Source organism: Cebus imitator, unplaced genomic scaffold (assembly GCF_001604975.1).
Source record: "Cebus imitator isolate Cc_AM_T3 unplaced genomic scaffold, Cebus_imitator-1.0 Scaffold302, whole genome shotgun sequence".
In the NCBI taxonomy this organism is placed as follows: domain Eukaryota; kingdom Metazoa; phylum Chordata; class Mammalia; order Primates; family Cebidae; genus Cebus; species Cebus imitator.
In genome coordinates, this window is record NW_016107617.1 from 1,354,032 (window position 1) to 1,379,862 (window position 25,831).

General features: G+C 36.1%; 1 protein-coding gene across 3 annotated transcripts in view; it reads right to left on the reverse strand.

The window, feature by feature from the left end:
- Window positions 1–25,831, reverse strand: part of GRM7 (glutamate metabotropic receptor 7) — an 879,080-nt gene that overhangs the window by 676,083 nt on the left and 177,166 nt on the right. The gene's annotated exons all lie outside the window — the stretch shown is intronic.

Below are 25,831 nucleotides of genomic sequence, written 5' to 3' on the forward strand. Positions count from 1 at the left end.
AATGCAAAAGTGAAGCATGATAAAACAAGATATGCCTGTACTTGTATCCTACAAGGACTCTGTACCATAATTATTTTTATAAATGGTGTGGAGACAACAAGAGGGGAATTGAGAGAAGTTACACAAAGTAACTTTTAATAACACAGGTGTAAGTAGGTACATAGAAAATCACGTGAAGTCTTTCTGATTGCGTAGCTTAAGCCTATGTTGTTTTTAACTCCATTATGTAATGAATGAATAAATTGGATTGTTTCATTTGCTCAATATTTTGAGCATCAATTAAATATCAGGCCTTATCTAGGCATAGGACACACAAGGATAATTTTAAAAAGAAGCCCCTGTTTATAATTTGGCAGAGGGAAAAGACAATACAATTGCCATATATGTATGTCATATTGTATGGAAATTGTGTTGTCTTTTTAATTTATGTATGTGTGTGTGTGTATATATATATATATACATAATATTCATGTATATATAAAGATATAAATATGTATGTATACATAATGTTTATATATAAATATACATATGTGTGTGTTTATATATATATGCATACACACACACACACACACACACACATATATATATATATATATATGTCTATTTATGAGATGAGGTAAGGCTCAGATAGAACATAATAGACCTAGAAGAACACAGTGTATAAGAAAGGACATTGTGCTAGATTTGGGAATTTAATTTTGATTATGAAACATCTAAGAAAATATGCCAAATAAATCATTTTACCTATCACTTTGAAGCTCAGAATGAAAACCTGACTTGAAGATCCACATTTCAGACTCGTGGTAGAAGAGCTGGTCAATAATTTCATGAGTGAATCACATCACCAAAGCGAAATGTACACAGAGGGGAGACAGAACCAAATGTGGCAAAGGGAGATGGTAGGATTTTAGAGTCCAGAGGAAATGTGTTTCCTGTAAAGTATGTAACCGTGTTAGAAGTGCTGAATAATAAGATTGAGACTTTGGAAAATGTCAATGAAACTTAAAAACCCTGCAGTAATTGATGATTACAGATTTTGGGAGAGTTTTCTGGGAAAAAGACAGTTTAGAGAGGTTTGTGGAGTGAGTAGGAAAGAAAGAAATAGAGACACTATAAAATAGATTTTAAAGGGACGGTTTAAGGAAGTTGAAGAGAAATTGTTTTTAGAAGCTTGGCTATAATGAGCGGAAAGAATTGGGGTGACTAGATTAAGGAAATCCATTAACTCTTTGTTTCACATAAATGCCATTCATTAAATAAACTGACATCAGAATTTCCAGCTAGAAAAACAAATGACTAAACACTTTTTGAGCACTTGCTCCATGTCAGGTATTACACTAGGTTCTCTTGTAAGCATGACCATCTGAGATTCACACAAGACACCAACATGTGTGGAGTTACCAAAACCATTAAATAACATAACTAAAATTACTTTTCTAGAAATTACAGTCCAGGGCCTCTATTCAACACATATCTCAAAATTCTTATTCTATCAACCCTGCTAAATATTTCACCGTCACAGGTTAACTCATCCTTACCCATTTCTCTATTCCAGTTAAATTCTTCTCCTGCCCACTCCAGTCCTTTCCTTGTTACTTCTATTCAATTATTGTCTAATTGCCTACAAGGCATGGTGTTTAGTTATCCATATCCAATTCAGAAATACTCTAGAGTCAATATTAATTATTTTAAATAAAAAACGTGAACTGTTTGAAACTTACCAGTCATTCAAACAGGTCTCCGGTTTTTATTCCAACAGTCATTGCTACCTGCTTAAAAGGTTGAAAGAAGATGTTTTGATTTTAGTGCTGTCTTGAATTTATAAAGTATCATTCTTTTAAAGAGCACAGTGACCTTTATCATCTATCCTCACAATATCTGCAGAAGAACAAGCATTATTCTCATTTAACAGCTGACAAAATAGATACAGAAGGTGAAGTGACTCCATTAGACTGTGTTCCTTTACTCTTGCTAAGCAGTGACCTTACATTGTAAATTTCTTTCTACAATGTGTGCCTTTTGGAAAAAAGAGGTGTTCTAATTATGGTTAACAACCAAAACCTCGAGGTCTGGGCCATTGCTTCAACATAGAACAGAAGGTTAAATGAACATAAAGAACATAATTCAGTTTACTACTAACATTACACAGGATATAACAAATATTAAAAGAATGTAGCATTCATGATTTCTTAAGTTTCTGATTAACAAAGAATTTGTTTTTGGCTTGGGTCTTTAAAACAAAATTTTCTCAAAAATGATATTGTATTTTTTATACCTTTCTCACTTTGAAAATAGTGACTACCTCATTCGAATAGCATCTATTTACTCTACTTATCACTACCAAGAAACGAAAAAAAAAAAAAAAAAAAAAATCTCACAACTCCAAAAGGACTCAGAAAATGCCAACAGGTGGGAAGCCTATATTTGCTCCCCATTTGATTTCACAAAATTCCTTTACTAAGTCATTCATTATTCAGAATATGGCTACACCTTACAAATTAAACAATTTGCAATGACCATAGTATGCTGTAGCTCCTATACTCCATGAGTAAATTCTATCCATCATTCCATATGGTTTGGCTTTTTTTTTTTTTTTTTTTTTTTTTTTTTTTTTTTTTTTTTTGAGACGGAGTTTCGCTCTTGTTACCCAGGCTGGAGTGCAATGGCGTGATCTCGGCTCACCGCAACCTCCGCCTCCTGGGTTCAAGCAATTCTCCTGCCTCAGCCTCCCAAGTAGCTGGGACTACAGGCACGCGCCACCATGCCCAACTAATTTTTGTATTTTTAGTAGAGAAGGGGTTTCACCATGTTGACCAGGATGGTCTCAATCTCTTGACCTCGTGATCCACCCGTCTCAGCCTCCCAAAGTGCTGGGATTACAAGTGTGAGCCCCCGCGTCCGGCCTGGCTTTAATTTTAATTAAGTATGGTTTGGTTTGGTTTTAATTTCACAGAAAACCTTCCTAGGTTCCACTAGATTCTGAGTTTTCTGAGAAATCCTAATACAGGCATGGCTGAGCAAAAACATGAAGGAGTGATTATTGCAGATTTAATATGCAAGCGCTTTGAGGGTAGCATCTCAATTAACCACACAATTCAGTAACTCTCTACATTGCTGTACTAGCATCATCAGTCCTAATCTATCCCAGCGCTTCTCCAACAATAACATGCAAATACCCCCAGGGGCTTGTTAGAATGCAGATTATTAGATCCATAGTCCTTAGGCAGGTCCTGTGATTCTGCATTTCTAACAAGTTTCTGGGTGATGATGATGTGTAGACCACAAAGTGTACTTGGCCTACCTAGGCTGTCACTGGAGAAATCAAAGCTGGGATAATTTGTATACATGGTACATGGCTGACTACAGAACTGATAATGATACCAGAATTCATCACCACCTTTAGGGGGAAACCCTCCACTTTTCACCAGGGTTCAGCAAGCTATGGTCTGTAGGCAGCACTGAAACACAGTCAGGCCTATACATTTACCCAATGCCTGGGCTGTTATTTGTTCATACTACCTGAGGGCAGAGTTGAGTTGATTATGACAAAGACAGTATGGCCGGCAAAGCCTAATATATTTATTATCTGGTTCTTTTCAGAAAAAATTTGCCAACCTGTGCTTTAAATCATAGCAATGGATTGTCATAGTAATTTGTTTTAAATTCCCAGAGCCATATATAAAGTGATATGGAACAAATGTTTAGAATCCATTAGTGAAAAATAATAGCTCCCATTTTTCACTTCCTATCATCTACAACTTTTATAACACAATTTTCTTTTGTTTGTGCATAAAATCTTATTATTATAAGTTCTGGGATACATGTGCAGAACATCCAGGTTTGTTACATAGGTATACACATACCATGGTGGTTTGCTGCACCCATCAACCCATTATCTGCATTAGGTATTTCCCTAATGACATCCGTCTCCTACCCCACCACACCTCAATAGACCCCAGTGTGTGATGTTCCCTCCCTCTGTCCATGTGTTCTCATTGTTCAGTTCCCACTTATGAATGAGTACATGCAGTGTTTGGTTTTCTGTTCCTGTGTTAGTTTGCTGAGAATGATGGTTTCTGGCTTCATCCATGTCCCTGCAAAGGACATAAACTCATCCTTTTTTATGACTTCATAGTATTCCGCAGTGTATATGTGCCACATTTTCTTTATCTAGTCTATCATTGATGGGCATTTAGGTTGGTTCCAAGTCTTTGCTATTGTGAATAGTGCTGTAATAAACATACATGTCCATGTGTCTTTTTAGTAGAATGATTTATAATTTTTTTGGTATATACCCAGTAATGGGATTGCTGAGTATTTGTTTTTGGTTGTACTGTATTTGGTATTCTGTTTTTACAGAAATGGTATTTCTGGTAGATCCTTGAGGAATTGCCGTATTGTCTTCCACAATGGTTAAACTAATTTATGCTATCACTACAGTGTAAAAGCATTCCTATTTCTCCACATCCTCTCCAGCATCTGTTGTTTCCTGACTTTTTAATGATCACTATTCTAACTGATGTGAGATAGTATTATTTCATTGTGGTTTTGATTTGCATTTCTCTAATGATCAGTGATGACCTTTTTTTCTTATATGTTTTTGGCCTCATAGATGTCTTCTTTTGAGAAGTGTCTGTTCATATCCTTTGCCCACTTTTTGGTGGAGTTTTTTTCTTGTAAATTTGTTTAAGTTCCTTGTAGATTCTGAATATTAGTCCTTTGTCAGATAAATAGATTGCAAACATTTTATCCCATTCTGTAGGTTGCCTGTTCACTTTCATAATAGTTTCTTGCTGTATGACACAATTTTCTATTTATGATGTATTTACTTAATATCACAGTGATCTTTAGAGTGGAACATACTTGCCTAAGGAGTGTTTACAGCCGTTCATTGGTTTGCTGTATTAGTCTGTTTTTACAGTGCTATAAGGATACCCAAGACTGCGTAATTTACACAGGAAAGAAGTTTAATTGACGCATAGTTCTGCATGGCTAGGAGGCCTCAGGAAACTTGCAGTCATGGCAGAAGGTGAAGGGGAAGCAAGCATGTCTTACTTGGCAGCAGGAAAGAGGCATGAGGGCAGGGGAAAAACTTCTACTTATGAAAACATTACATCTTGTAAGAACTCACTTTTATAAGAACAGCATGAGGGAAACTGTCCTCATGATCCAATCACCTCCCACCAGGGACCTTCCTCAACATGTGGGGATTACAATTCAGATTACAATTCAAGATGACATTTAGGTGCGGACACAGAGCCAAACCACATCAGGTATAGGAAGAAAACAATGGAACCACTATTTTATGTTTACAGTAATCTGTTCAAATTGTGTATTTATATATGCTCCAGGATTATACTTAATGTGTTTTACAGTGACCTTCCCAATAAATATTGAATGAAGAAATAACCCATATTTGGACTCTCCCCATGCCCAGCAAAATACCTCGTACATGGCAGGAACACAGTAAGTCTTTACAAAATATTTGTTCATTTAGTAAAAATGTTTTTTCCTTCCTCTAAAAACATTGATGAGACAACTTGCATTAAAGTTTCAGAATTTGGGATGGACGGATGCAGTAAAAAAATAAAAAGTCAGTTTTGTGGCACAGAGGATAGCTGAAACAGGCTGGCATTTGAACCAGAGTTTTCTATGAAAGATTCTTTCTAAAATATCTTATGAGAAATATATGTATACCTGGCCAGGCACAGTGGCTCAGGCCTGTAATCATAGCACTTTGGGAAACTGAGGAAGACACGTCACCTAAGGTCAGGCATTCGAAACCAGCCTCGACAACATGGTGAAACCTCGTCTCTACTAAACACACAAAAATTAGCTGGAGGTGATGGTGTACTCCTGTAATCCCAGCTACTAAGGAGGCTAAGCCACAACAATCACTTGAACCCAGGAGGTGGAGGTTGCAGTAGGCTGAGATCATACCACTCCAGCCTGGGTGACAGGGTGAGACTCCATCTCCAAAAGAAACATACATAGACACACACACACACACACACACACACACACACACACGTGTACATTCAGGTCTTAGAAGCAAGAAGTTTTAGATAGTGAAAAGAGTTGAAGGGGAACTTATCCATGGGATATTGAAGGAAGGCAGTGAAGAGGCCTGGGAGGTACATGCAATCCCTGTAGGCAGCAGCTGATGCTGCTTCCTAGTTGCTCAAATCCTCCCCTGAGTGTTCAGCATCAAGGTCTTTACTTTGTCAGTTGTAACCCCCTGGGTGCCTGAATCATCACTCTAAAGCATCAGTTTTCACTGTAAACTACTGCAGAAGATTCATCTGAATTCGTAGAGACTCCAGGACCTTCTCAGCAAATTCTTTTTTCACGTAAATCCTCTGACCTGCACCTTTTTTCATCTAACTTGCCTCTTTATTCCAGAATTGAATTATAAAGACAGACTGACTGAAAGAGGCCTTGATAGAAGAGAAGGTTCAACTTCAGTACTGTTCCTCAGACTAAAATGATCACTGAAGTGAAATGTAGTGAAAATGCTATTAACCTACACTTGGTTTTTATTCTCATGGTTACAAGTTCAGCTGGCTTTGATTGAAAAATCTACCATGTGCTAAGCACAGTGGGAGATGCTACCTAATATGTTCTTGCTTTTAAAGTTGGCAGCCATCCTACTAGGTAGATATTAAAACCATTGCAAACTAATATCTGCAACTAATAGAACCAGGATGGTCTTTATTCTACACTGGTATTTCTCAAACTATTTTCTGGAAAACACCAGATTTTTGTTCTTGTTTTAAATTCTCCAATCTGTCACTGATTATTATAGAATAAAATAAAAATAACAATTCTAAAAATAGTAAATGTAAAACGTACAAAATACAGTCTCTGTTGTTATTAGTTTCAACAGAAAAAAATACTATCAAATTGCTATAGAAATTTAATGGTGCTGATTCTTAAATTTTGTATTTATATTGTAACAGAAGAGCAACACAAATGAATCACAGACTAGAATAAATTCATGGACCACACTTTAAGTAATGCCCTTCTATATCACACAAGTCTTCTGAGAGCAGTGTTGCACACAGCATGGCCCACTTAGAATGCTCCTGTTCTTATCTACTGTTGGTAAGCTTGCCATGTCTTATGGTTCAAGCTAAATGAACTTAACGCTGCATTGATGCTAACAAGATTTATCAATATCCTTTTGCAAACACATTACTGTGTTCTGTAATGTTCTGCAATGTTGAGGGACATTACACAACTTTAGTACCTTGAAGTGAGATCTTTATCTTATTATTATTTTTTTATTTTTTTGAGACAGGGTCTCACTCTGTCTCACAGTCTAGAGTGCAGTGGTGTGTTCACAGCTCATTGCAGCCTCAATCTCCTGCTCTCAAGTTATCCTCTCACCTTAGCCTCTGAATAGCTGGGCCTGCAGGTATGGGTCACCACACTCAGCTAATTTTATTATCTATTTTTGGGAGAGACAGGGTGTCACTATGTTGCCTAGGCTAGTCTCAAACTGATGGGCTCAAGAAATCCTCTTGTCTCAGCCTCCTAATTGCTGGGATAACAGGCATGAGCCACTACACCTGGTCAAAGTGAGAATGTTAGATATGACATATACAACAGATAAATAAGCATACTGAGAATCACTTAATTAACTATTTAAACTGACAATAACTTTCCAAAAGTATTTAAGGGCTCAGAGGTTCACAGAACCCCATGTATGACAGATGTCCTTTCTAGTTTCACTGTAAGAGTTTGGGATAACTAATGAAGTGTGAGGGGAAGGGATTATACAACTAGACTATACCCATGAGAGATACTTCGGGTTATGCCCATAGTAAAAATCCCTCCTCAATAGGAACTGGGCATATTCTGGTCACCTGGAGTGATCCAGGACTACCAGTGGGAGCAATGCTAAGAGATAATGTGAATCCATCCATGAAAAGGAAGACACATTCCCTTGCTTCCTTGCTGTTGTCATGGTAATAGTAAGACTGAACTTAACATTTCACTCAAGCATTTCTTTCCTGTTTTTTTTTTTTTTTTTTGGTAGAGAGTTCTCTGAAATTAAGAAAATTTGAATAAATATTAGCTATGATTTTATATCAGTAATAATGCTAGTATAGGTTTAATGTGACAAAACAAATTCTACTTCCACAGGGTTTCAGCACTAACTTCACCAATGAGCTTATTATAAACATATCTTTTAAAAATACTGATACCAAAAATAATATTTAATACAGTGATTGTCAAGAAAATAAATTTGGTGTGACTGAATCAATAAATATTTTACATATTTAGTGAAAATTATTCAGCCTTACTAAAATATTCTTATTTCATGGGTCCATTGGTGACACGTCTTTCTGTCCTCTGAGTGGGGACAGTAGCTGTTAATCTATCTTTTAGATGTAGCTCACTCAAGAACACAGAGGGAGCAAGTTCTTGAAGCATGCCAATAGTGAGAAGAAAACATGAAGGAAGCTGGGTAAGAATGTTTATAAAGTGGAGGACAGCATTTCTTCACATCTGAAATGGCTAGAATATTTTTCCTCTTTAATAATAGGTATGGAACCTGGAAGTTTTGTCCAGATAAAACTAGTTGAATCCCTCAGGCTCAGATGTTCCTTTGAGAGAAGTCAAAAATTATTCTAAAAGTGACCAAAAAATGCTGCCTATTTGAATCTCATCAACTCCTTCTAGGCCCTTTCTAAGACTGAGGACACTACTCCAAAGTGGAAAGCAACTAAAAAACCAATACTACCTATTCACAGAAAAACTGGGTTAGGTAAGAATCAAACAGAAGAAAATCACCATCCCCTGATGAGCTTGACTCTAGTGGGACCTACTGAAAGAGTTTTGTTCACCTCAGAAAGGGAGGCGAGCTTTTCAAAGGAACACAATGCATTCACTTCTTTTATGGAAAATAAACATTGTGTCTCTCCGGAGGATCTGAAATGGAAAACCTCCAGTGTGCTCTTGAAAAGTCTTAGATAACAATTTTAAAAAGCAAATTAAAGTAAAAAGAACTTTTTTTTAAGTAAACTTGAATGAGTTGACCACTCATGAGCCAGCTGTTAGAGTAGAACTCTTAGAAAGATTTTTTAAATAAGCTTCTAGCTTGTATTTGTTGTGCAAAATTTGCATTAGTTCTGTCTACAATTCACAGTTCTTCCACCCCTCAATCATTTCAACTCGCATTATCACAAAGCTAAACAAAAAAAAATTATATGAGCAACCAACCGTACTAAGACATTCAAAACTCTCTCATAGTACAAATTCTTGTGGGGAAAGGGAAGGGACAGAAAGAAGAATCATCTTGACATCCATTATATCCCCATAGTGACTTAAAAAAAATGTCATGTGGATAGTTCCATCAAATCAAAGGAACAAATCCTATGTGAACAATAGTGAGTAATGTACTCACCTTAGAACACTGTTTGAAAGTTGCCATTACATGTTTCTGAAACAAAAACATTTAATAAAAATAAATTTATTAGCAATGAATACTTTTTGTTTTTAGCATTCATTTGTAATTAATGCAAATCATTCAATCAGTAGAAAAGTGTTAAGCATATGGAGTATGGATTATGAAACTACAATATCAAGAGCAGGTTATTTTTTATTTTCCTCAGCTACCTGGATAATTCTAAACAAAATACACTTTGGAAATTGTTATTCTGATAATTATCTATTTTATTAATTATTTATTGAGCAGCTATCCTTTTCCAGATTTGGGGTTAGATTTAGAGGATATAATTATTTGTCAAAGGGTGAGGATGAATTCCCTTTCCCCATCTCTTCCAACCGCTTCCCTAGAAGAGGATTTAGTTTGTTTTCTCAAAGGAAAACACTACGGTAAATAGATATAGTCTCACCCTCAGTATTTGTTCCTCCTCCATGGTGGAAAGTAAATCATTTGATTGGGATAAATATAAAGTACTTAAAAATCTACTGGGTTAAGTTACTGCTAGAAAATTTGTGTCTGAAAACCAGACCAGAGTACGCCTTGTTGCTCTTCATTTTGACAGCTACACAGATCTATAAAAGTATTTTGTTTGACTACTCCTCCCCAACCCATGTGATCCTTGTCAGTGTTGTTAATCACACTATTCAGACATCCCCATTATACAACCAGAACAGCAAATTTCCCTGCCTACTGTGTATGGACATATGATCCAAGCCAATGAACACTGTCTCTAAAAATTCTAAGAGGCCATCGGAAGAAAAACTATCTCTTTACTCAAATGGATAAATTGAGCACATTGGATATTCTCCCTTTTTCCCTCCATCCTTAATTCTTACCTTGCTCTATTGGAACTAACCTCTATGGACTGCATTAACTCAGTTCTCTTACATTCAATTAGCTTTGGCACATGGAAAGGAGGCACTGTTATCAGAGAAAAAGAAGAAAGGGTGGAGTGTTTATTCTCCCGGTTCTCTCCCTTCTGGGCTGCAGGTTGGCAGTAGCTGTTTTTCTACTGAAGGCCACGGCTCTAATTTGGTAACCCTCTCCCACGGTGGCATTACTCATTGGTTCTGGTAACCTATCCTTCCACCTAACTCCTCCAGCCTAGGAGCACAAACAATCTCCCTTCTACTAGCCCAGAATGCTTTATCACCCCTCGTGATAAAGCATTTTAGCCCGCCTGAAGCTTGCAAATAGTTTCAATATTAAGGATTCTTTAATTATCCTTTTTGACTACGCTTTTTTTCTTGAAATGTATTACAGATTGATATATGAGATATTGATATATAAGATATATAAATACATATATATATATATATATATATATATATATAATGTCATCATTGTATATATAATGAGAACAAGCTTTAGGCTGATATGACCTACTTATCTACCTCAAAGAGAAAGCCTGCAATTCAAACTGAAGTCCACTGAGAAAAGCAGAACTGAAAGAAAATAAATAGTTACATAAAAACTGTCTTTTAGTCATGAGTAAAACCATGCCTGAAGCCAATGAAGCCACTAGGTTTTTCTAGTTATATAATTTAATATATTTCAGGGCTTTTTTGAGGCAGTTTGGATTGGGTTTTTTACAGTGGAAGCTGAAAAGACAGGCATATCTTCTGTAATGAAACATGTGTATTACTAAGAATTTCAAATTCCTAAACAATAATAAAAATAATAGGGTTTAGGAGAAAACCAGGATTGAGAACAGCACATGCAAACCCTGTTCAACTCTGCATCTTACTAGCAAAAATAATCCTAATATACTATCTCAATTTAACAAACAAGCAAAAACAATACATTTTCAATGGAAATCAACCACAGTAAACAATGTTATACACAGCATGCTCAAGATAGAGTTTAAGATGCAGACAGTAGAATAACAGTTTGCTGCAATCAGCTGTATAGAGTACTTTGTATGTAACTATTACTTGATGGTGCAGGCCTTTAAATTGATGGGATGTCCACACTATGCTGACATCATTACCCTGTTTATAAATAATATATGACTTAATTCACAGCATAGAAGTATGCATTGTACTAAAACAGAATGTAGCTCTATACAGCTATCATTTTTCCTTTGCTCAGTTGTTCCACTGGTGATTTAGAAAGGTGTACATGCTGCATTTATTCTATCTGTAATTACTTTAAAGTATTTTAAAACACATCTGAATTTATTTTTCATTTCCATGCAATCTCTCAGTCTCAGGTGGTTTGTCTTAAAGATTTCTTGCATCATGGATGCAATATCTTTAGACGCCATGAATTCTCTAATATGTTATTTCATTTCTTGTAATAGCTACATTATAGAATGGCAGTTGTTCTAAATGTTTGGCTGGAATGCAAGGTGAGTTGTTTCTTTATTTTTTAATTGAAAGAAAATGCATGAATAATATATTTATATGTGCAGCAATATATTTCAGTTTAACAGAGACGGTATTTTAAGATAATCCAATACTAAAAGTTGAGGTGTTATGATACCAATTGGCTAGTTGTTCTCTGACCTTTTTTTCTTTCTTCATGAGCACATAGCTAGACTATATTCCCCAGCCTTACTCAAGTCAAGATGACCTTACAACTAAATTCTGGCCAATAGTCTTTAGACATAAGTGGTTTACAGTCTTCCCAGACTTGACCCATGGAGCCTTCTTTGTTGTATCCCAGTTCTCTCCTCTCCTTGACTCTTGGCTGCCTGCCAACAACCAGAGTATTCCCCAGAGTCATGCATTAAAAACAGCAAATCCATGAGCATGGGACATGTTTCCATTTGTGTCATCTATGATTTCTTTCAGCAGTGCTTTGTAGTTTTCCAAGTAGAGGTCTTTCAACTCCTTTGTTAGGTATATTCCTAAGTATTTTATTTTTTTGCAGCTATTGTAAAAAGGGTTGAGTTCTTGATTTGATTCTCTGCTTGGTTACTGTTGACATAAGAGAAGAGCTACTAATTTACATACATTAATCTTGTATCCAAGAAGTTTGCTGCATTCTTTTATCAGTTCTAGGAGCTTTCTGGAGCAGTCCTTAGGGTTTACAAGGTAAATGATCATATCATTAGCAAATAGTGACAGTCTGACTTCTTCTTTATCAATTTGGATATCGTTCCTTTCTTTCTCTTGCCTGGTTGCTCTGGCTAGGACTTCCAGTACTGTGCTGAAGAGGAGTGGTGAGAGTGAGCATCCTTGTCTGGTTCCAGTTCTCAGAGGGAATGCTTTCAACTTTTCCCCATTTAGTATTATGGTGGCTGTGGGTTTGTCATAGATGGCTTTTATTACATTAAAGTATGTCCCTTGTATGCCAGTTTTGCTGAGAGTTTTAATCATAAAGAGATGCTGAATTTTGTTGAATGCTCTTTCTACATCTATTGAGATGATCATATGATTTTTGTTTTTAATTCTGTTTATGTGGTGTATCACATTTGTTGACTTGCATTTGTTAAACCATCCCTGCATCCCTGGTATGAAACCCACTTGATAATGACAAATTATATTTTTGATGTGTTTTGGATTTGGTTAGCTAATATTTGTTAAATATTTTAGTATCTATGTTCATTAAGGATTTCTGTCTGTAGTTTTCTTTTTGGTTATGTCCTTTCCTGGTTTTGGTATTAGGGTGATGCTGGCTTCATAGAATGAATTAGAGAGGGTTCCTTCCTTCTCTATCTTGTGGAATATTGTCAAAAAGATTGATATCAATTCTTCTTTGAACGTCTGGTAGAATGCTGCTGTGAATCTGTCTGGTCCTAGGCTTTTTTTGTTGGTAACTTTTAAATTACCTCTTCAATCTCACTGCTTGTTATTGGCCTGTTCAGGGTATCTAATTCCTCCTGATTTAAGCTAGAGGGTTATATTTTTCCAGTAATTTATTCATCTCCTCTAGGGTTTTCCAGTTTATGTGCATAAAGGTGTTTATAGCAGCCTTGAATGCTCTTTTGTATTTCAGTAGTGTCAGTTGTAATATCTCCTGTTTCATTTCTTAGTGAAGTTATTTGGATTTTCTCTCTTCTTGGTGAATCTTGGTAATAGTCTATCAATTTTACTTATCTTTTCAAAAATGGACCATTAATCTTGGTAATGGTCTATCTTTTATTTATCTTTTGTTTCATTTATCTTTTGTATTTTTTGTTTGTTTGTTTCAATTTCATTTAGTCTGGTCTGATCTTGGTTATTTCCTTTCTTCTGTTGGGTTTGGATTTGGTTTGTTCTTATTTCTCTAGTTCCTTAAGGTATGAGCTTAGATTATCTGTTGGTGCTCTTTCAGACATTTGCTATGAACTTTCCTTTTAGCACTGCCTTTGCCATATCCCAGAGGTTTTGATAGGTTGTGTCATTATTGTCATTCAGTTCAAAAATGTTTTAAATTTCCGTCTTGATTTTGTTTTTGACCCAATCCTCATTCAGGAGCAGGCTATTTAATTTCCATGTATTTATATGGTTCTGAAGGCTCCTTTTAGAGTTGATTTTCAGTTTTTTTCCACTGTGGTCTGAGAGAGTGCAGATATATAGATTGGTAGAATCAATATTGTTAAAATGACCATACTGCCAAAAGTGATTTACAAATTCAGCACAATCCCCATTAGAATATCACCACCATTTCTAATCACAGAATTAGAAAAAACATTTATAAAATTCATATGGAACCAAAAAAAAGCCCACAGAGCCAATGCAAGACTAAGCAAAAAGAAGAAATTTGGAGGCAACACACTACCTGATTTCAAAGTATACTATAAGGCCATAGTCATCAAAACAGCATGGTACTGGTATAAAAATAGGCATATAAACCAATGGAACAGAAGAGAGAACCCAGGAATAAACCCAAATACTTATAGACAACTGACCTTAGACAAAGCAAACAAAAATGTAAAATCGGGAAAGATACCCTTTTCAACAAATGGTGCTGGGATAATTGGCTAGCTACATATAGGAGAATAAAACTGGGTCCTCATCTCTCACCTTACACAAAAATCAACTCATGCTGGTTTAAGGACTTAAATCTTAGACTTGAAACTATAAAAATTCTATAAGATAACATTGGAAAAACGCTTTTAGACATTGGCCTAGGCAAGTACTTCAGGACCAAGAACCCAAAAGCAAATGCAATAAAAACAAAGATTAATAGCTGGGACCTAACTAAACTAAAGAGCTTTGGCATGGCAAAAGGAACAGTCAGCAGAGTAAATAGACAACCCACAGAGTGGGAGAAAATTTTCACAATCTGTACACCTGACAAAGGACTAATAACCAGAACCAACTCAAATAAATCAGTGAGAAAACAAAACAAAACAAAACAAACCCATCAAAAAGTGGGCTAAGGACACAGACAATTCTCAAAAGAGGATACACAAATGGCCAATCAACATATAAAAAATGCTCAAAATCACTAAGGATCAGGGAGATGCAAATCAAAACCATAATGCAATATCACCTTATTCCTGCAAAAATGACCATAATCAAAAACAGTAGATGTTGGCATGGATACAGTGAACAGGGAACATTTCCACACTGGTGTTGGGAATGTAAACTGGCACAGCCACTATGCAAAACAGTGTGGAGATTTTTTAAACAACTAAAAGTAGAACTACCATTTGATCCAGCAATCCCATGACTGGGTATCTATTCAGAGGAAAATACAACATTATTTGAAAAAGATACTTACACATGCATGTTTATAGCAGGAAAATCCACAATTGCAAAATCATAGAACCCACCCAAATGCCCATCAATCAATGAGTATTCCATCATATATATAGACAGCCATAAAAATGAATGAATTAACAGCATTTGCAGTGGCCTGGATGAGATTGGAGACTATTATTCTAAGTGATGTAATCCAGGAATGGAAAACCAAATATTGTACATTCTCACTAATATGTGAGAACTAAGCTATGAGCGTGCAATGGCATAAGAATGATACAATGGACTTTAGGTAGTTGTGGGGAAGAGTAGGAGGAGATGACGGATAAAAGACTGCAAATATGGTGTAATATATACATGGGCAACAGGTACAACAAAATCTCACAAATGGCCACTAAACAACTTATAAATTTAACCAAATACTAACTGTGACCCCCCAAAAATACATAAAATCAATTAGAAAGTAAAAAAAATACATACATGCATACAGCCAGCAAATCCTGTCAGCCTAGCTCTCTAAATGACTATGTGGATCCGAAGACCCCACGCTACATATCCACCACCTTCTGCTCTACATGAATTAAATTTCCATTGTGTTAAGCTGCAGAAATTTCCACATTTGCCTGTTATATTAGCTAGTTGCTTAATCGCTATGGACAGCTTCTGTTGGATATTACATACATAGGTTCTTATGAAAAATGTGCAGACTCAGGTGGGGAGAAAAGGGAAAGTTGGTATTTTTTTCTTGTGATACTTTGCAAGTAATACAGCACTCCACTGGAATAGGGGGTGACCTTGGGTCTGTCCCAAATAGGAGTTTCACCTATAAGCCAGCTAATTTCTTTTTCCAGTTGGTACGGTATTGGCCCAGGTACTTCCAGATGTGATTATAAACCTATCCAAATTATTTCATGTAAAAAGGGATTATCTTAGAGCTTATAGACTATTATCAAATTCTTGGGCAAGGAAATGAGCTTTGTGTACAGCAATTAACATCCTTCAAGAACTGAGAAATTAATTGAAAGTTAATTAAATAAAAAATTAATCTTTCGCCTCTGAGGTGTAGCTAGTGTGCTGTTTCTGCATGTCCAGCTTATCCTCTCTCTAACTCCCAGCTTCACCTGCTTAGTCTTCCTGGTCCAACAACTCAACAATCACCATCAGGGAACAGAAGTCTCTGAGCTCAAATTCTAGACAGAATGAAAATGAATGAATCTGATAAATGAAGATAATCTCTGATTCACTGGAGCCATGTATACAAAGCCTTATTTGTGTTCTTGATTGTCTTCGGATTGGTGATATGGTATCCTCTATACCAATTAATTTGGGCTGGCGAGGGATGCGTCACAAGACCCAAGCCCATGCATCAGGGAGTATTTTTAGTACTAGGCAGCAGTGGGCATGCTTAGAGATGTTGCATTCAGCTGACCTAACCTTTGGTTGTGCTACTTAGGAAAGAAAAGACAGGAATAAATGCTGCTAAGTGGTTTTCTTACCGTATGACTTCCTGGTTTCTACCAAAGCTCCCTCAAACACCAGTGGGAATAAGATGGTCCCTTGGAACATTATTATTCCTTTCAACCTGGAGTTTTATTGTACTTCTTCTAGGAACATAGCCAGCCAAGGATAAGCTACTTCTCTTACAGAGCTATTCTACTATGAATAGGCACAGCTAAGATAAACACTTTGTAAAATTCAATCTCTTGTGCACTGCATTTGACCAGAATCACCCAAATTTTTAAGTGTGTTGATGACAACCATCTAATATTGATATGGATTGTCACCATTTTTGCATAGGTTAACAATTTAACAGAGTACAGATGTGCAAAGAGAGGGTTAGACAAAAATGCTAAAAGTCAAATTTTTACATGGAATTTTCCACTGCTCATTATCACTGTCAAATGACACCTTGGGTTGACCCATTTTGTGAGTCACAGTTTTTCAAAATGGCAAAATCCCTGGGGAGACTAGCAAAATTAAAGGTATTGAATTGCAAAAACCACTTCTTATATTTATTTGTATGTATTGTTCCCTCATAGCTAACTATACTACAAATATTAGACGCTGTATTTTTTAATTTATTCTCATTCTCAAATTCCTAGAGTGAAACTCTGCTTTTGTCTTGGCTCCTTCTTTCTTTCTTCAGTTGCAGATGGGTGCTCCTTTTTCAAAATTCAGTCCCACACACTGAGATTGTACATTGTCTCCTTCATGCTCTTTGAACAAATACAAAGTCCTCAGTGTACTGCTTTATCCCCTCCATTCACTACTCATCTCCTTACTCCCATTCCTCTCCCCGTTCATCTCCCGAGATCCTTGTACTCCGTACAATCCAAGATGCCGAATGTTTACCATGCCAATTTCTGTAAGTGTTCCCATATTACTCTCTCTCCCGGAAGGTTTCTGTAGCATGTTGATTAGATAACAAGTTGGAGGTGGGGCATATGCTATGTTAAAGGCCTGGTTCAAATCCCAGTGTTTCCATCTACTCTTAGTTGGACAAGAAAGTTACTTAAACTTCTTGAACTTTAGCTGTCTTGCTAAACTCGTTGATAAAAACAATGTGGCTGGATGGTCTTGGGGGTTATTACATGAGGTTGTATATGCAAAGCACTCTATATGTAAGCTTCTCTTCTTACTCTTGTGTCAGTCCTTGCTTATCTTATCTGGTACCAAGGTTAAGTCTCACTATTTCTTTTTAATTTGCTCTTTCATTATTTTCTTTATTGAGGCATTTATTTTATGTATATGCCTAGTTGTTCCCCAAAAGAAAGGGCAATATATAAATGTTTCATTCTTTCCTATCACAATTTTCAGATCCGAATTGCTAGGTACCATGGCTACCAACAGTAAACGCCAGGTTTGAATACCAGCTTATTGCCATGGAAGCTTAGGCATATTTCTTAACTCCTCTGTCCTTCTTCTACTCATCTACAAATGAGAGTTATATTAATATCCTACCTCATACATTTTCTAGAAAGATAAAATGAATTATGAACTTTAACATTATCCAGCACATAGCAAAGTCTAAAAAATATGCTGGCCATTATCACAGTCACTGTCAGCAGTACTATTACAGCCAGGTTTATAACCACCAGTTACACTGCAACTACCTAAGAGCAATTCAACCAATATAAAAGAAATGCATCCATATCATGCTGAATTGTATGAACAGCCTTATTAAGATTTATCTTACACACCCCAAATCCTAACGTGAGGGGTACGCTCTTCAAGAGCCTGCCCACACGTAAATCTTAATAGTTTTACGAAAGCATATCACAAAATGCCTGTACTAACATGATAGTGAATTGCAAATAAATTTTAAAGGGCATTAAATTACATTCACAGAAACAGCTTGGGAAAAGGCTTACGGATTCAACAGCAATGTGTTCTATAAATCAGTTACGCAGTAGGACTGTGAAAGAGGAAGATGCATCTCATGTGAGGCAGGAAAATTTTTGAGAGATAAACAATGATAGGGCACATAAACATCGGCATGTGCTTCGAAGACACTGCCTTTACCTTTCCCCATAATATTTTATTATTTCCTACTTTTCTCAACAAAAATAAGGCAATTTCTTCATTTATAGACACAAGAAAACATATCTAGGCAGTTAAATAAATAAGTGTATTCTTTTTATTAGACATGATTAATCTAAAAAGCCATTTGAGTCAGCACAATATTGGTAGCTATATTAAATAAATGCCCAAACTTGAGTGGCTTAACATAAAAATAGTTAATTTATCATTGTTGTTCACTAATAATATTCCTGATTCATGGTCAGCATTCTTCCCCAGTGTTTCCTTCTACTCTATAGATTTGTAGCCCCATAGCCACAGATTTCCCTGTACTGCAGTCAATAAAGAGAAAAAGAGAAGGTAAAGAATGGTAGAGACAGCACATTTTTTTTCACCATCTTGTCCTTACAACGGTGTAACCTTTCTGTCCCTCCTCAGTCAGTGAAAACTAGTCATATAGGCCCACTGAAATGCAAGAACGTGGTGGTGGAGGCTATGAATTCCATATCCTATTACAAAGCCATGTCCAACAGCTTTATACTAAACCACAGCAAATGGATTGCAAACACTGGTAGGATCTGGGCTCCTTCTGCCATATTTAATTTGACTGGAGACACTGAAGAAGATACTTGAAAAATGAACCCAAGGGCCTTGCCAGTTATTTAAAGATATTAGTTCTAATGGACAGAAACAAAGTCCAAGTGGACGGAATTCCCTAAGAAACTTTGGTCTATCTTCCAAAAACCTCTTCTCCTCTGTACCCCATCCCAAATTACTATACAATACGAAGAAGGAATAGACACTGGACTTTGCCTGGAATATGTATACTCTACTCCATTCTAAGAATCATGCTGCAGTCCATCTGGGCTGCTCTAACAAAATACTATACACTGGGTGGCTTATAAACAACAGAAATACCTTTCTGCTAGTTCTGGAGGCTGGGAAGTTCAAGATCAAGGAACTAGCAGATTCTGTGTCTGGAGAAGGCCAATCGTTTCGTTCTTAGAAAACATCTTAATGCTGAGTTCTCACATGGCAGAAGGGGTTAGGTAACTCTCCAGAGTCATTTTTGTAAGGGCACTAATCCCATTCATGAGGTTCTCACCCTCATGACTCAATTACCTCACAAAAATCAAACATTTTAATACCATCACCTAGATGTTTTAGGTACTATATAGGGTTAAGATCATAACATACAGACTTAAAAGAGATGTAAACATGCAGACCATAGTAAATGAGAGGAAAAAAAAAATTAAGAAGGATTTAGGTTACCTTTCAAGATCTTTAGCAATTTTTGGGGGAATATTTAGGCTCATAATGATCAATAGAGCAAATAAGAACAAATTTGTTTTTTTCACATATCATGAAACTATTGAATAGGAATTTTTATGAAGACCTTTCTAGTTATAAAAATCTGTGACTTAAACAATAGTAGGGGAAAAGGAGAAGGAGAGACAGTGTATAAACAGGTAGTAAATATTGGCTTTTTGGTTGTGGTTCATTGATAGAAAAAGGCAATTTTTGCTTTGCGATGTTCAAATAGTAAATCAGTTTCTTAGTCCTGTGTAGATTTACTTCGTTCTATTGAAAACATATATTAATGAAACACTATCACATATATGTACAGGCATACACATATACATGTATGTATGTGTATATATATATAAATATAACACAATGATATATTATATAAAATAAACACCATCAATATATTAATGAACATAAACTCTAACCAGATGAATGACAATATTCCCAACAATCAAAAATTGACATCAACATCTAGAAGCATAAATAATTTGTTTCTCTCAGTAGAAAAAGTGAGCCAACTCTTCCAAACCTAACCATAATCAATGTGATATTATATATTAACCAATTAACATGGTAAAGAAAACTTTAGAATATTTGTGTTACATACTTTCAATTTTGAATACACAGAGCATAAATATGTAAACTAAAAAATATTTGTTTGAGACTTCATATTTGGTTGATTTAGAGAGGCAGCTGTAACTAGTTATTTGGTCATTTTATATAACTTTATGGAGGTAGTTTCTTAGATCAATCATCTCATAAAGGCCAAAAGTCTGTGTCTGGACTCCAATAAAAAGGTATCTGAAATTATAGAAGATAAAATTCTGTACGTGTTTATAAACATATAAGTTAGAGATTATCAAAAATAGCTTCAGGAAATTTCATTGGGTCAGAGAAAGAAAACTGACCAAAGATTAACTGAATGCTTAAGAACTGAAAGCCACATTTTATACAAAATATGTTCTATCTAAATACCTGATGAATCCAGGTTCTTGCTTTATATGCTTCATTTGCCTAAGCAGATCAATTGGCCAATTTGAAAATAAACAATATAGAGAGAGTATGCAGTAGATCAAGAGACCATCCTGATATATGAAGAGGTGCTAAGTCCCAAGATATAAATCATTAAACTGCGCTGCCCATCCTAAAACACTGAGCCTCCATTTCTCCAGCTAGAAAGTAAGGATTAGAAAATATTTTAGTGATTTTTTTTCACCTAACTCAAACATTAAGATATTCTAAAGTAGACAGACTATAGATCTTTCATTTTGTAGAAGTACGAATTGATTTTTTTTTAATTTTTAAATGCGATGATTTGCCACAATTCAATCTGGGGAAAAAAAGGAAAACAACATTTGATTTGTTGAAAAGGCAGCTGATGGGAATTTTTATCTAAGAGAGATGAAAATTATTTGTTTAGGCAAAATGTTATTAGATGTATAAAAAGAAGTGAAATAACATCTGAAAATGGAAATTTAAAACTCTCATATTTTTACAACCTAAAGATAACCATTGAATTACTTAGTATCTACTAATTTAGAATAGGTTCGTTGAAATAAAGGGTATCTATAAAGCAAAAGATATGTATAAATACAGGGGTAAACAGATTTCAGAGGTAATACTCATAACTATTGTAATTAAATGAACTTCTCAAACAACCCCTTAAGTGCTTCGGAGACCTTTATTTGCATAGAAACAACCCATATGTTAATTGAAAATCATTACAATCTACTAATTTCAACAAGTTTCCTAGGACTCTATTACAGACAACACTTACTTTTTTAGCCTAGCTTTCATACCAAATGGTCTTGAAATGAACCCAATTTAGTTGCTTTCAATGTTTGCATTAATTCACACCACAAATATATATATATGTGTGTGTGTGTGTGTGTGTGTGTATGTATATATATACAGACTTTCCCTATGAAGTCCAAATTAGTATGTTTAGTTATACCACAGAATGATTTAGAAAATTAAAGCAGATAAGAAAAAGAAAATGAGATTTTTAAAATCTTTAAAATTAATAAGGACATTTATGAGGACTTACAAAATCAAGCTCTTAATTATAATATTAATATTACAACCCAAATTCAAGTTAATAATGTCACAAAATATTATACTACTATTAAAAAGGAAATACATGAGATTTTTCTTTTTTTCTTCCACTATTTAAAATGGGTACAAGAATTTAACCACATTTGGATGGTATGACTAATAAATATAGGTAATGTAGCACACACACAGTTTTCTTTGGAGACCTCATAATTATCATGACGGTAAGTAGATCTCACAGAAATAAGTAGTTATCTTCCAGAGTAGCTACAAAACCTGATTCACCTCTGAGCTCCTTCTCACTTGCACAACTAGGTATACTTACTCCAAAAAGTGAAACTTTATGTAACAATGCTGATATATAATGTTTTGTGGTCTTAAATGTCTCCAAATGGAGTTACTTATGGCAGGTAACTCAGCTTACAGTGAAATTGTTGACCTCAGAGTGAGCAGCATATGTATGGTGGGCTGAGGTGATAAGCCAACACTGGCTGTGACAAGCACCCTGAAACCTGATGAGAAAGTGAAGCTAAAAGGCAGCTGAGGATGAAAGCAACGGACAGTCACAGCCATTAAAAACTGCAAAGAAACTGACCATGGCCAGGAATGTTGTAGAAGCTCTGCCATTGAGAACTCTGAGGCCTCTTTTCCAGAAACTGCAGCTGCAGAAGCCCTGCTTGGGAGAAGAGAAGGGACGTCTACCCTGACTGGCCTTCCAAGGGAAAACTAGACCTGCTGGCTAGTCAGTCAGTGTGCTGGTCTCCTAAACTACTTGCTGTGTTTTTTTCTCTATCTCATTACTGCCTGTGTTATTAAATATATTAGCATGATTGTTGATGTGTGAAGGCCTCACAATAAACTGTGCATTTGTAAGGATTTAATTGGCTACTGAGTCATAGGGAAACCTCCTGTGCCCCCATATCCTCTACCAACCCTGTGGAGTTAGCACAACTAGGTTAATTCAAACCTGACACAGAAAAAGCCTAATATGTATCCTGATCAATACTGAGAGGACCATGAGTGTATATATATTCAGTGCATATTTAAAATATTTATCTTTAGGCTGGGTGCAGTGGCTCATGCCTGTAATCTCAGCACTTTGGGATGATAAGGCAGTGTCAGATACAGTAAGTTCCACTTCAAAGGTTTAACTTTTAAATGCCTTGTCCTTTGTTCTAGAGATCAACTTACTTGTCCTTTCTCTAAGGTAAAGTTACCTCCTCTGTAAACAACTTGTTTTGCCAGTCCCAATCTGTAACTTACATCTCTTCCTTATTTAGAAAAAGTCCTCTTAGCTCCTAGCTACTCATTCTGTAAACTGCCCCTCTCACCAAAACAGTTCTTCCTGCCACTGTAACCCCACACCCCTGCAATAATTGAAATAGCCAATTGGATTCAGTTCATATAGTGCAGTTTGACTCTAGCAAATGGGGACAAGACACAGAAGGAGGGACTAGCTGCATTAGAGATAAAAACCCCTTCCCTCCTTTGTCCAATATGCTCTCGCAGTGGCCAGAAGTGACAATGATATCCTTCTGCAGAAGTAAATTTGCCTTGCTGATAAATCTTTGTTTGAGTGCTTGTTCTCTTTGTGATTCCAAGCTCTTATTTCCAAAAGCAGGTAGATTGTTTGAGGCCAGGAGTTTGAGCCTGGCCAACATGGTAAAATCCCATCTCTACTAGAAATACAAAAATTTGCCTGGTGTGGTGAGGCATGGCTGTAATCCCAGCTTCTTGAGAGGCTGAGGCACAAGAACTGCTTAATCCCAGGAGAAGGAAGTTGCAGTGAGCCAAGACCATGTCACTGCCCTCCAGGCTGGGTATATTTAAATTCTTGTTTTTCATAAGAGAGGAAACTGTTAGCCTGAGTCCAACAAAATGATCTTCTGCCTATGAAAGAACTGATTTTAAAAAGGAGGTTGCAGCAACTTCTCCTCACTCAGTTTGTTTGGAAACTTAAGAGTAGTTATTGGTATTAACCGTCTTGAAAAATAGCTGATTTCAAACAGCAGCCCTCTCCAACTTTAAAATAAATAATAAAAGAGAAGGAGGAGGAGGAGGAAAATGAAGGAAGAAAATCTCAATAGATTGTTTAGTGTGTATATATATATATATATATACATATATATTTTTTTTTTTGAGACGGAGTTTCGCTCTTGTTACCCAGGCTGGAGTGCAATGGCGTGATCTCGGCTCACTGCAACCTCCGCCTCCTGGGTTCAGGCAATTCTCCTGCCTCAGCCTCCTGAGTAGCTGGGATTACAGGCACGCACCACTATGCCCAGCTAATTTTTTGTGGTTTTAGTAGAGACGGGGTTTCACCATGTTGACCAGGATGGTTTCGATCTCTTGACCTCGTGATCCACCCACCTTGGCCTCCCAAAGTGCTGGGGATTGTTTGGTATATTAACTAGGACCCTAGAAAATAAATTAAGACATCAACCAAAGGCAAGAGATTTGCATTTGGTCTAAGCCAAAACAAATAAATAGGGAAAGGACACAAAAAAGATGAATAAAAAAACCAGTAACTGAACTTGTACTTTGGGGTTATGATAAGAGACCAGATTTACACGCTCAACTTAAACAACAGGAAAATTGGAACATATATATATATATATACATATATATATATATGTGTGTTCATTCATTCTAGGAAAACATATTAGATGAGCCTTGCAATCCCCCCAGCTGATTACCACTGCCTGGAAAGATTGTGGGACATACCACAAGAAGGAGAAACCTAAGCAGAGCCTGGCAATCTTATTGAAATGACGAGTCAGAATTTGAGTTTCAAGGAACCCAAGGCTTTCATGTGAGATTCTCTTTCCCAGAAACTAAAGTGTTTTCCATCAGGAAAGACCCTTTGGGCCCTCAAAAATGCATCCATTCTCCCTCTCCTCAGTTATTTCACTGCTTCTAGTCCCCCTCACTCACTTGACTTGACTCTACTTCTCAGAGAGGACAACGAGTTAGCCACATGAACTGTCTATGCCTCTTGAAGGGGAATGTGTGCAAATAGCCTGGAAGTAACTAAACTGCAAATCAGAAAATACAACGCAACTAGCTGTTGCCAAATTCTCAAAAACACAGAAAACAAAAGGAAATTCTGAAAAAGATGAGTTCATTGTCCCACTATATTAACATTCAACTGCAAGCAAAGTGCTAACAAATTTGTGTGGTTTACCATGTTGAAGAAATGCCGGTATTTTTGTTTAGAAGCCATAAACATTATAATATGTAAGACGTTGGCACAACTCTAGCTCCAGTTCAGCAAACTTTTTAACCTTGCCAACTACTGATATTTGCTACTTTACATACACCTGAGAGCCCTGTTAAGAAATAGATAAAACACTCATTCGACTAAACAGCAAATAACAACAACAACAATAATAAAAATCATAGGACACAAGACCTGAATAAACATTTCCCAAAGAAAGTATAACAATGGACATTAGAATATGAAAAGGTACTCAATATCACGAATCATCAGGGAAATGCAATCCATGCCAATATGGCATATTACCCCACACCTATTAGAATGACTATCATCAGCAAAAGATAAGTGCTGGTGATGATATGTAGAGAAGGGAGCTTTTGTACACCGTTGATAAAAATGCAAATTTGTACAGTCAGGGTAGAAAACAGTAGTGAAGTTTCTTAAAAATATGACATATAGAACTATCATATGATCCAGCAAATCCACTTCTGGATGTATATCCATGGAAAATGAAATCTGAATTTCAAAGGAATATGTATGATTCCATTTACATTGTAGCATTATTCATAATAACCAAAATATAGAAACAACCTAAATGTCCACTGACAGATGAATAATAAATATTTGACAAACACAAATAAGGAAATA